At 36.9% G+C, this 14,050-nt stretch overlaps 1 protein-coding gene across 1 annotated transcript in view; it reads right to left on the bottom strand.

Moving 5' to 3' along the window:
• Positions 1-14,050, bottom strand: part of LOC124368942 (V-type proton ATPase 116 kDa subunit a1-like) — a 148,291-nt gene that overhangs the window by 87,620 nt on the left and 46,621 nt on the right. The gene's annotated exons all lie outside the window — the stretch shown is intronic.

Raw genomic sequence — 14,050 nt, 5'->3', positions numbered from 1 at the left:
GCTGGTCCCAACCCTTATGCAATACCCATAGGCGTAATTTGGGGGTGGCAAGGGTGGCAGTTGCCACCCCAGAATTGTGGAGCCCGGTATTTTGCCACCCCAGAATTTTGAAGTAAATGTCTAAATAATTTACATATAACTTACTTAAAACTGGAAAATACAAGTCTACCAATAGGGAACCTTTTAACTTTATCAATTCTCCATTAATTTTGCTTAGTTTAGCACAGAAAGGATAGCACGTCTTTTTAAAAACTTGTAAATCATAAACTTAAAAAATGAAATATTGGTGTAGTAGAATTTACGAAATGAAATAAGGAACATTAAATGCGTGAAGAGCGAGAATGAGCAATGTAGGCTGCTTCTCGTCTGCCGTCTGGAAACGGCAACTCTGTAATACACAGTTGGCGAGGGAGATTTGGCAACAGGGCACCTGTTGTAGTATATTGTCTTTACAGCTAGAAGCAGACAACGTCTGTCGTGTCGCCTGCCTACTTTAACCTTACTCCTCAGTAGATTGTATTCGATTAGTGCAGTTGCAGTACGATGTGAATTACATTTCAAGTGAACCGTCGTATGATTGCATGGACTAAGAGATGGTAAGTTTAGTTCAGTTATTTCTTATTTCGTAGGTTAAACTTAGGTGTTGGTCAGTTTCTGGAGTTTCCCCATCTTTGTTTACATCCAACTAGGCCTAATGCTGAAAAATAGAAAAATCTTTTTACTGACTAGATTTCAATAAATGGCCCCCAAAAAAAACATAACCTCAACTTCTAACTTTATTAGTTCTGCCAGTTAGTTCTGCATTGTTACGGTTATGGTTTTAGTTGTTTAAACATTTTATAGGTGTAATTGGTTGGTATAGGAGAAGTTTTTGCATATATAAGGGAAGTAGCTTGTTTTATAGTACGGTATGGAATACTAGGTTTATTTTTGTTTGTTTGGCCACCTAAATGCTTTTACCGATGTCCATATAACCTCACATTTAACGCAACACTACTTTAAACCTATATATGTAAAAATAACAACGATACCATCCAATCACCTGAAATTAAGTAATTTCAGCTTATACCTCTAATTAGGTTATGTTACTGTCAATTTTAATAACTCCCGCCCTTCCTGTGTTTTGACAGCTGTTTTTTTGCAATGCCGTGGCTGTCAGGCTGCAGACGTTTGTGTCGAAGAGCCAATGACTAAAAAGGTCATACAAAATAATTAGTAAACATCCAGATCTTTTATGTCTTGCAATTATTTAAAATACATGTTTTACAATCAACTCGTAGAGTAAGGCACTAAATGAACTTTATCTTTAGGCAAAAAAAAGATTATGTGTAATAAAAATACCAGATTAATAGCAAATTTTAAACTATTTCGAAACCTGGTAATGTAGGCAGACTTGGGTTTTCTCGTGTACGCCTACAGCTTCTTAAGTACAGTTTACAGTATGCAAATAAAAAAGTATGACTGTTTTACTCATTGGCTGTTAGGCTGTGTTTATTCCGATACAAATTTTACACAAAATTTCCCAAAATTACAAAACAAAACTTTGGTAGATAAATCAAAATAAAGTAAAAATGAAAGAATAATGGTTTTCTCTTAAAAACACCGTTTTTGAGATATCTACCATTTTGTTTTATTAAATTTTTATTTATATCTCGAGAATGTTTTTGACCGATTTAACTCAAACTTGGCATGGTTTTTTATCTAATACAATATCTATATCAGAAGAATTACCAATTTAATTCAATCATTAGTTTCAAAATGATTGCCATTTAAAATTTTCTTAACCTAAAATTGTATGAAAACCATAAACTTGAAGTCAAATGTCAGGGCATCTTTTTTGTTGCCCTTTCAATCCCCTATCAAATGGTACGATGTCAAAACAAAGAGATGAGAAATAGTGTCACACACAATAGCGCCCAAAATCAAAAAAATTGTGCAAAGCCTATGCATGTTATATTAGACTTGTATTAATTTTAGGTTTAGGACTCTGTGTTCTAGTAGCATTTTGCCATTATTTAAATGTTCTTTTGCTATTCTTAATGGGTTTTTTCAGGCTCAGAAGAACAAAAAAGGGCAGAGTTCGTTGCTGTCCTACTTTAGCTCAGGCCCAGCAAACAAAAAGAAACGGTTAGAAGATGAACTACCAGAAGGAGTTGTTTTGGAAACATGAACCAGAACCGGCTGTAGTAGACGTTTTAGATTCGTCATCGGCTCAGTTAACAACCACAACTACAAATGAAGATACCACAACTACTCCTACAGATGAAGTGCAGAGTCCTAGCTGTTTCCTCTAGTTCATCTGACCAATTGACAATCACTGTAATTAATAAACGTGATCCTGCTCATGGCCCAGGTTTGGCTAAGGCGTTTTTTTAGGGAAGGCTCATTCCAACCACGAGAATTAAATTTCCCTAAAACGGATGGTAGGAAATTTAGGCCAGAGTGGTATAAACTGTATCCTTGGCTGGAATACAGTCCTCTAACTGACAAAGCGTTCTGTTTTGCCTGCCGTTCGTTTTACAGCCCAGAAGAAAAAAATGCAGAAAATGTATTTACACTCAGTGGTTTTCCAAATGGAAGAAAGCTGTAAAAGTATTTGAGAATCATGAAAAGAGTAACTCGCATCGAAGTAGTAACACTAAACTCAGTTCTTTAAGAGAAGCCGACAAAAGTGGCACTGTTATTGAAAAAGTAAATCAAAAGTATTCAGAAGAAGTACAAGAAAACAGATTGTACTTAGAGGCTTTGTGTGAATCCCTGATATTTTGTGGGAGACAATCTATTGCTCTAAGAGGTCATGACGAATCTACAGATTCAAAAAACAGAGGAAACTTTTTGGAGCTGATGAGGCTTCGTTCCAAAGATAATAGTTTAGTAAACAAATTCTTTGTAGAGCATCGCAAAAATTTTCAATATACTTTCAGCGACTTTCCAGAATGAGCTTCTGTCCATAATTGGGGAACAAATTAAGTTGCACATTGCCAAAGAAGTTAAAGATGCAAATGTTTTTGCCATTATAGCTGATGAGACCCAAGACATAGCAAAGCACGAGCAAGTAGCTATTGTCTTGAGACATGTTTAATGATAAACTAGAAGTTCATGAGTCGTTTGTGGGGTTTTACCGTGCTAGAAGAAACTGATGGCGATACACTGCAAATGTACTTAAGGACGTTTTGATTTCACTGGACTTGAATATTAAACATCTGCGTGCTCAGTGCTATGATGGGGGCTTCGAACATGAGGGGTCCCTACAAAGGAGTGGCAGCTAGAATTATACAAGAAGCCCCCATGGCAATGTACATTCACTGCAATGCACATATATTGAACTTGTGCATTGTAAGCTGTTGCACAAGCGTGAATTCAATAAGAAACACCTTCTTTGTGCTTCAAAGTCTTTACAACTTCATTGAGAAATCAACTAAAAGACATGCTGTTTTTGAAAACATTCAAAAAAGTGCAAAAAGCTTTAGTGGTGGAACAGCAACATTGAAGTCTTTGAGTGATACCAGATGGGCTTGCCGTGTCGAAGCAGTGCGTTCTTTGTTAGATAATTTTGATGCCACTCTTACGACACTACGAGAGATTTCTGAAACAGACCCTGACAGTGGTGGACAAGCCAATGCTTTGTTGAAAAATATGGAGGACTTCAACTTTGTATTTGACCTTCTATTACTCAGGAGAGTTCTAACACAATGTGACATACTGTCAAAGACCCTTCAGTCAAGCAGTGTGACCTATGAAGTTGTGAAAAATCTGTAAAAAAAACAGCACACTTGAAGTTTTGCAATCCTTCAGAACAGATGAGTTTTTCACCAAGTTGTTCAATCACTGCACAGAAATTGCTGACACGTGCGGGGTTTAGAGCTGCCGAGTTGCCAAGAAAAGGGCAAAATTCCCTCAAAAATCGGGGTGGGAGTAAAGCTCCATTTGAATCTGTACAACAGTACTACAAAGTTTCAATCCTCTGGCCAGTTATTGATATCCTAAAGCGAGGAGATAGAGGCCAGGCTTCAAGAAAACAACCTAGATGTACTTAACCACTTAAGCAAAGTTCTAGGTGGAAGTGATATAGACACAGCCAGTGTACAGTATGTGTGTAAATACTATAGTTTAGACTATGACATTCTTCTGTCTGAACTAAACTGTTTTTAACAGAACGGAGGAATCAAGAAGCAAAAGTATCCAAGAAAGAGCTGACGTTTTTGTACAAACATCTTTGAAAAGTGTGTTCCCTATGCTTTTTGAACTTTTTTCGTTTGTACTATACAATTCCAATGAACTCGGCCATCGGTGTGAGAGATCCTTTTCATATGCTTACGGCGGTTAAAGACATATACTAGAAACTCTATTGGCCAGGAGAGGTTGTCTTCGTTAGCCCTTTTGGCTATTGAAAGGAGTGTAGAAATAGACATTTCAAAAGTAATTGATGACTTCAATTCAAGCCAGAAGAGAAGGCTTTCCATTTTGTTTAAAACTAACTTGTGATGCAGTCTGGTTACATAGAATAAAGTGAAATTTGTTTGATCATGTTTACTTGATTTTTTCCTTTTATAAAAAACAAACGGGCTGGGCACACATAAATTAAAATTGGGCACACTTTTGAGTTTGTGTGTGAACAATAATTACCTCACTTGTGGACCTTGTGGTTTAGTTAATAACTCAATTCATTAAAAATTATTGTTTTAGGCTAAGTTGTTAGCAGTAAAATTTTTGTAAAAATAGCTTGAAAAAGCTTAAAATACTAACAAATTTAAAGCCCATTTTCTTACAATTTTTCCGGGGGAGGGCCCCGGACCCCCCCCTCCACCTGGGGGGTATTCCATACCCCCCAGTAGATCTTGCCACCCCAGTTAAAAAGCTGAAATGACGCCCATGGCAATACCTGGCCCTTCGCTGGTCCCAACCCTCTGCACTATCTGGAACTTCGCTGGTCCCAACCATCTGCAATACCTGGCCTTTCGCTGGTCCCAACCCTCTGCACTACCTGGTCCTTCACTGGTCCCCAACCCCTCTGCACTATTTGGAAATTCGCTGTTCCCAACCATCTGCAATACCTGGCCTTTCGCTGGTCCCAACCCTCTGCAATACCTGGCCCTTCGCTGGTCCCAACCCTCTGCACTATCTGGAACTTCGCTTGTCCCAACCCTCTGCACTATTTGGAACTTCGCTGGTCCCAACCCTCTGCACTATTTGGAACTTCGCTGGTCCCCAACCCTCTGCAATACCTGGCCTTTCGCTGGTCCCAACCCTCTGCACTATTTGGAACTTCGCTGTTCCCAACCATCTGCAATACCTGGCCTTTCGCTAGTCCCAACCCTCTGCACTACCTGTCCTTCGCTGGTCCTAACCCTCTGCACTACCTGGTCCTTCGCTTGTCCTAACCCTCTGCACTACCTGGCCTTTCGCTGGCCCCAACCCCCTGCAATACCTGGCCCTTCGCTGGTCCCAACCCTCTGCACTATCTGGAAATTCGGTGGTCCCAACTCTCTGCAATACCTGGCCTTTCGCTGGCCCCAACCCTCTGCAATATCTGGCCCTTCGCTGGTCCCTACCCTCTGCAATACCTGGCCTTTCGCTGGCCCCAACCCTCTGCAATACCTGGGCCTTCGCTGGTCCCAACCCTCTGCACTATCTGGAACTTCGCTGGTCCCAACTCTCTGCAATACCTGGCCTTTCGCTGGTCCCTACCCTCTTCAATACCTGGCCTTTCGCTGGCCCTAACCCTCTGCAATACCTGGCCTTTCGCCGGTCCCAACCCTCTGCAATACCTGGCCTGGTCCCAACCCTCTGCACTTCCTGGCCCTTCAGTCGCAACCCTCAATTACTAATACTATAGTATGTATGTTTTTAATTCAGTTTTAAAACCGAAAATAAGAAAATGTGAGTAAATACGTTATCTTTGGTAAAGTTATTCCTTTTTCAGAATATTTAATTATTTTTCAGACAGTTGTTTTCTTTAGCTATTTTTAAACTACGAATTAGGTTTAAGAAAACACGTATATTCTACTTGATTTCCCTGGACATTTTCAAGAGTGTCGGCTTTAGAACGTTACTCTACATTATTACTGAGTGTACAGAACAAAATCTTGCACCTACTGTACTTTGCCGTTGAAATATGAAAACAAACATTTAACAAGAAAAGTTCAAAAGCATTTGGGTAGACATTAACCATATTTTAAAAGTAAGATCTCTCCTATAGTTCTATGATCAAAATTAAGGGCGTAAAAGTAATTTCAGTTTAACGTAGTAAAGTAAAGGAAGCTTTAACATCTCATACTGTTCAATGGAATATAAAAAACACGTACTACTAAAATATTTAATTGTTTTACTATTTTATGTAGATAAAGACACTATATTCGTATTTTTCGTAACACAACCAAACAACGCTTCAATAACAACCCCACACTGAGTAGAATTTCTACCCCAACACTAATCAAATGTCTGTACGTCACTTACAATTATTGTCACGATCACGGCGCATAATTTCGAAGGACTCGAATCGAATCTGTTTTATCAACACTGTACACAGCGAATACAGCTTCGATGGGCGCTTCATTTCTTTCCTTGCATCAAACGCCTCCATGACTCTTCGGACGAGTCAACTAAATTTAACACGTCCAAGTAGTATATTTAATTTATTCGTTATTGCAATGTGTGAGAGTGTGCAAGGTCGGCCTGGGCCCCCCTGAGACATTCCATATGAGCCATTCCGCAAAAAGGAATTGCGATTCCAATTGCTTTTCTCATTCACTTCGGAGAATATAATTTCAAAATGAATGAATATTTTATTTTGACAGGTAATTTTAGGAATATTTGACAGGTACATTTAGGACTTTACCTGTTAAAATTGTGTCAATGAATATGAATACAAAACTATTTGTAACTAAAAAAGAATTAAAATGTTTACAATAAAACTGAAAGTATCATAACTGTTTTTATACATGAATATCTATAAATAATATATACATAATTATTTAAACTGAATGAAAATATTTCTTCATAAATATAACATGATAGAATATAACGTTTGGTTTCGTTTTTTTTCACCTTGTTCTGTCCTCGTAAATATAAAATGGACGTTATTTGAGTTAGGATTTTCGGAAATTGCTTAAATTGGTGTTGAACTTACCGATAGCTTAAATTTGGAATGCCACAATTTACAGCCTTTCCGCTGAAGGGTTTGGTTTCCCCTCTTAACTCTCAATTTTGGGAAAAAGAAGAGCATCGTTTTGATACCAGCATAAAAACAAACTCGTGTAAAGAAAGAAGAGATTCCAAATAAACCTGCCATAATGTTTATTTATCCCAGATTTAAGTGGAGGGAAGGGACTTGTGTTAAACACCTCCTTTCGAAATATTTGTTGCAATTTATCTTTTATACCGATAAAAATATTTAGCAGACTAGTGTATTCAATACGCTGCCATAGTACAAAAGCAACAATCACTGCTTATATAGATCGATCGACTGTATGCTGTGCGCCGGCCCTCCTTCCTTTTCTTGCGCCAATCACTAATTTATGTTTGCCCTGAACCTCTGCGGTTGTGTTCTGTTATTACACACACAAACAATACGGAACAAAAGTCACCGCCCACCCGGCAGTCGACTTCTCGCCACACGTGTGATGCTCACGGAGGAGCAGCACGCACCTCGCGCCTAACTGGCTTACCAACGACACGAGCAGTATTCCTTCAGTGTTCAAAGGAACCTTTGCTTAGTTCCGAATTGTAAATTCCTTAACACTTTCGTTTGACTTTTCCTTTACAGTGCGCTGTTTATAGATTAGTAGAAGTTTGACGTTAAATATTTGAACCGAGGATGTAAGCAGACACGGCTGAGCATGAAACCTAACAAAAGGTGCCGACTAAAATGTAGATGTTATAATGGGTGTTTACGGAAATTGGGAGTCTTTGTTCTATGGACTAATACCGGTTCGGCAAACACGTTAAACCTTACTTTCCCCGTGTAGCGAGTCACTGTTTCATGTTTTTACTAGAACGCGCTACAGAGTTTTGCAGTTTTGCTTTATTATTTGTATTACAAGAACCTAAATTGATGCTAAAAGTTAAAAGTAATATGCTAGCTGGCTTAAAAACGGGGTATTATTTAAAACATTTCGAAGAAAATTATAAAACCAGACATAATCCTATAAAATCTATAAAACACATACAAATATACCACAAAAAGTTTGGGTGATTAGTTTACTCATATTTGATAAAAGGTAGCTGAGAAAATTAATTTTTAAATACACACAAATCCATTCGTAAATTCACGTAAATGTGATAACACGTAAAAAGAAATAATTACATTTCTTTGTTACTTTTCGTTTTATGGTAACACATAAGTACTAGTGGTTCTCCTTTTTTTAGTTAGTTGTGCTTTGATCAAATGTTATGTTAGGTTTCATGAAATGTTTAACAAAGTTATGAACAGGCGCCATTTTTAAACAATCGATTTTTGTTTTAGCATTAAGTTGAGTCATGATAAGACAATACGAATGCCAAATTACTATTGCAATTTAACTATTTATAATGTATGGATTGTTAATCTGACAGGCATCCGTTAACGAAGCGATAGGTCATATATTGCTATCTCTTTATTCTTCCTCAGAACAAAGCTAATTTTGCTTATATGTTTATTACTAGCACCAAGTTTTTGTATAGAGTAAATAAATACTCTGTATAATACACAATATTCTCAACAGTAATGATAATTGTATTGCCTGGATTATGTGGTGTTTACGTAAATGTAGAATGCAGTAGGCCTTAATACTGATTATCAAGACTACTGTAGAAAATCCAAATACATTTTAAACATTGTATACCTGTTAAATGAACAAGTTCAACCTAGTAAAACTCGGAATTGATACACAGTTTTGAATTGAAGGAAAAACAGGTTCACGTAAAAGCAGAAATGTTCTTTACTTTTTACGTCCACTTTTCGGTTGTCTCACTAGTAAAAATACTTTACCTTTCGATTTATATCCTAGACAATTTAACGGAATTGCCAAAACTCATTTGGATAAAAATCATTATTAAACTAGTCATTAATAAAATTAATCTTGTTTTAACAAGAAACCGAGGATGTTTAATATAAGCTCTTAATCTCCAATTAACTTTATATCAAAACTAGTTTCCTTTCAAGAGATTAGTATAACAACGAAAAGCTTTTTGTTGTTGTAATCTGAAAAATATTTTAAAAGCATTATGGTATGGTTTATAACGGTAAGACTGAGAGCAAACTTGCACAACTGCGGATGTGTACTCACAATGACCTTGAGGTGATATGGTTATCAGCCAAGGTCACACTGTTGCCACTGTAATCACAAGTAACCCACAAAATAATATCACCGAGTTAACTTATGCAAACTAGCGAATACATATAAAATAAAGCACAAAAACGTTTTTTCTTCATTTGATGTATTTGCATATGGAGATGTTATACTATTATTTTAATTGGTTACGTGGTACTCTAATACAATGTTTCATCTACCATGTCTTGCTTTAAATGTTATTTTCATTACAAGAATTAAAATTTTGGTTCGCTATGGTAGTAAGATAAAAAGCACGCTTGATGTCACCAGAGCACCAGGCTACAATTAATTTAACCAATATACCTTGCTTTGCAGCTTAGATGTAGGTGCTCATCATCCAACTTTAGAACTTCATATTCCACCCCCATAACTATATTACTTAGTCCTTTATTCAAATCATTGAAAGTATGCCGTACTTCATGAAGAACCCCTTAATGTCGTGTAATTGATTTCTGCTGTTCTCTTTTCCAAAACAGTCTTGAATGTTCATAACTGAGCAGTAGAATAATGCCTCGATTAAAATGCATATTCTGCATTAAATTTGTAGAGGTTCATCATTTTCAAGGATCACCCCCACCCCAAATTAAACGCAAAGCTCTATTAATCAATCACTGTTTTTTGTTATTTCTAAGACATTACTAGGTGTGTTCCCTTTATGCCCCAAAGCTTCATGCGGCCTGTAACTGGGTGTACCATCACCATTAACATTGAGCGGACTCTGAAATGAGATGTAAATACATGAAAATACCTGCACTTTACCTGTCCTGCTGTCTCAAGTCACATTTTAAATGTGTTCCAACACAGTATTCTTAACATTAATTCTAACATGAACAGCAAATTTTAGGGAGCGTTACCAAGGAAAGTCATAGGTCACTGAATGAAGAAACCATGTCTCGTTGAAACAAAACACGTTCCTAAGACCTCACGGAGAGCAACGCGGCCGGCCACGTGTGTCATAGTCAGAGTACTTAGATGAAAGCCCAATTCCTTCAACCTATCTTGTATTGTTGCTCCAGCACAAAGAGGATCCAAAAGCTTCCAGAAGGAACTTCGCGGCGTCTAGAATCCTAGCATGAAATCTCAATCTATCATCTCATTTTATCCAAAATGCATTTTCTTCTGTCTCCGGTATATCTTTTATAGATTTTGTTCAGTTTTTAATATTCCTTATAAATAAGTATTAAATAATACTGTAGATAACTGTGAACCTGTCGTTCGTTTCAATTTTCTGTGTCAACTAAAACCAAGATGCAGAGTTAGTAGTTGTATCACCTAGCGTCCTTTATAAACGCCTTTTCGTAGTAATAGCAACTTTCTTTTAAGATGTTTTCCAAGTTGGTAAACAAGAAAAAAATTTAGAAGCCAGATTGTAGGGTGGGTGATTCAGGTATTTGAAATCATACTCTAGCACAAGAACCTCTGCAACACGAGACTGAGTCCACCTCTTGCGTCCAACACGTGTCGAAAAGAAGCATGAGCATATCTTTGCTATCTGCCTCGTCTCTTTTCAACTGTGGTTTTCAATTCTGGAAGACATAGGTTCTATTATATGTTCTGGTTTTCAAGGAATCATAGAATTTTTCAAATATTTAAATCGCAGAAATTTGAGACTTTGTCTTTTGACTGATTTCTGAACTTTCTCGATGGTGGAGATCATTACACCATTGTTTGACTACCATTTTGTTTCAGGATCTCACATTTAACTCAAAATTTAATCTAATGGCGCTTTAAGGTTACTCATTTTCACTTACTATTATTGGGAGGTTTTCACGAAGGAACGGAAAGCTTCCGAAAAGGATCATTGAATGATAGCGATGATGAGCAGAAAGGTTAAGTAGCATTCAACTGGCAAGAGACTTTAGAGTTGGCCAGAGCATAGTGAATAATCGTGAATGCAGTGTCACACAAACGGTATTAAGTCTCATAGAATATTCAGGTAAACTTATCTAACGATTGTCCATAACGAAGGATTAAGCACAGGTGGGTTGATCTGGGTCAGTTGAAGTGGAAGGTCTTCCTCGAGTTGGGTCGCCTTTCATGGTTCCGCGCCCACGTTTAAACTCATCAGTCTACCTAGTTCTTGTTGAAAATAACGGTCCTTCTCACCACATGCTTTTCAGAACACTGACTAGACCAAGTGAGTTGATACATGACAGGCGTTTTTTTAGAATGAATCGTGGCAATAAAACTGTTAAGGCTTTATACTAGTGATAAAATTGTATGCCCTTTCGTAATACACATTACACACTCATTTAATACAATTTAATGTGTGATATTACTAAGTGTTGAGTGACCTTCACGGTGTCGTGACAGGATCTAATGGTGACAATAAGGAACTGAGGTCATCAGTACAGTTTTATATGTTTTCCTCTTTGTCTGACTATAGCTACTCGAAAACAGGTATAAACACGCCGTGACAAACAAGTTTACTACCCACTACTTATGCTTCATGCTACTCAGCATTCCTTCATATGAAGACGAAAGAAAATCATGTATCAAAGTCATGAAGTCCAATCTTGAGGTGTTAACTATGCACTGTACTCTAAGCGATCGATTACAACTGTAAACCCCCTTGACACTTGACCAGAATATAAAGCCAAGGTAATTTCGAGACGTTAGAGATTTGTTTAGAGTTAGTGGCAGACAATGAAAAAAGTGGCATACTACGTGTGTATAAAACCATTCAAATTCCTTGATTTTCAATTTTATTATATGTAACTGCCGTTTTTTGTCTCGAAGGGTTCTTCAAAATTTCAAACCGCTTCGATCAGATGTTGGTTTTTTTCTACTTCCAAGTCATAACCCTCCCTGAAAACAGAAACAGAGGGGAAATCTTTTTTGGCGACTTAACGAGAAAGACGTGTAAAAATCTTATGTTTCTTTATTAAAGTTATGTAAAGTTGGAAATTTAAACAATTTTATAACCAGGGCCAAACTAAAACTGTGAATAATAAAAATGTTAGTTTTCAAAGTATGTATGTGTATGTATAAAAACAATTCATATTTCACATACATATTGTAAAATTGCTTATCCTTATCTTCACCAATTTTCTTTATGCCTTATTACAAGGCACCCGTGTATAATATTTAAATACTTACATTCCTAGGAACTCCTAGTTAAATGATAAAAAAATGTCTAGTTATTATTCATGTCTTCACAAAATTTACCTAAAGATTGAGACAAAATATAAAAAAGGTTCTTCAAAAGTACACAGATTGCATCACCGTTAATCCAAACTCTCCTCTCAGAGCTTAAGTCAGTAATATACCAAATAAATTGTCCCCATTAAAAGTAAGATTTAAATAATCGCATCCTTTTCGAATTCACCATACACTGGAAAATTCTGTTATGTTATGTTAAACGACATAACAACTGTATAAAGTATTATTTACTCGAAGATGTCTCCAAGAACCGCATTACGCCCATACACTGCTGTGGAAGGGATTAGTCCAACGGATGTTCGGTTTCCCGCCAAATATAAAATCAGCTGTTGTCGAGGAAAAGAAAACAGCTGTCATCTATTTTGTAGGTGAACTACTATAGAGTTTTTACGGAGCACAATGTGATCGTATTTGATTTGAAAATGTCAAAACGGCTGGTAGGGTCCCCAGTGTTAAAAATAAACTAAGGTATAAATCGAAAATAATTTTATTACAACAAACTGTGTTTAACACTATTGTAGTGACAATATAATATACTGCAAATATAAATTTCAAATGGCACAGTTACGGCATTTACTCCAGTAAACGTATTTACAGTAACGTACCTTTTCACTTGCACTTGAAGTAAATATACACGGATTATCAAAAATATAATAGATAAATCAACTGCTTTATTACTACATACTAAATTTGGAACTAGATCCCAACTATTACATGACCACAAAGTCGAGCTGGGTATCTGCTCCATTCAATTTATTAGTACACTTTAAAAAAGATTTAAAAATTAATTGTTTTATGATGAATTTTGTGTCAATGAATTCCGTGAAATGTGTTTCTACTCAACGTTTCATAAATAACCTCCCCGCCTCACGAGAGGTGAATTTAAAATAATAAATATATTCGTCCATCACTTAAACTTAGAAATGAGAGTTCTCCAACGTATCAGTGTATTTGCGGTCGCTTGTACTTCCACACATTGAGTGGGTATATCAACCATAATAAATTGGTGTCAGTTAGGCTCGTGTACAACACCCATTTTTACATTGGAGATTCTTATTTAGTTCCTAAAATCACTACCCATTGAAATGAGTTACATGGCTAGTAACTAGATCTTCAATATTCATGAACGATTTTTTCACAGTAGATCTGGAATTTTGTAAGTAGATTCGATGACCTTTGGGAGCGTTACGACCTATGCGGATGTCTCGGGAATTATATACCTCGAAAACTCATTAGGATTTCATGAGATAGCTACGCTATTGCTAAACACTTAAGCGTGGGCCAGGAAATGATCTAACCCACCACGACACGTGTGGATGCGTCAGGAGATCTATACATCGACAACTCATTAGGATTTTCATAAGATAGCTTCACTATCACTGAAAACATCATTTTGGGTCGAGAAATGATCTCAATCGGTACGACACGTGTGAGAGTGTCAGGAGATCTATACTTCCGACAACTCATTAGGATTTTCATAAGATAGCTTCACTATCACTGAAAACATCATTTTGGGTCGAGAAATTATCTCAACCGGTACGACACGTGTGAGAGTGTCAGGAGATCTATACTTCCGA

This window comes from Homalodisca vitripennis, chromosome X (genome assembly GCF_021130785.1).
Source record: "Homalodisca vitripennis isolate AUS2020 chromosome X, UT_GWSS_2.1, whole genome shotgun sequence".
In the NCBI taxonomy this organism is placed as follows: Eukaryota; Metazoa; Arthropoda; class Insecta; order Hemiptera; family Cicadellidae; genus Homalodisca; species Homalodisca vitripennis.
This window is presented reverse-complemented; position numbering and strand designations above follow the sequence as displayed.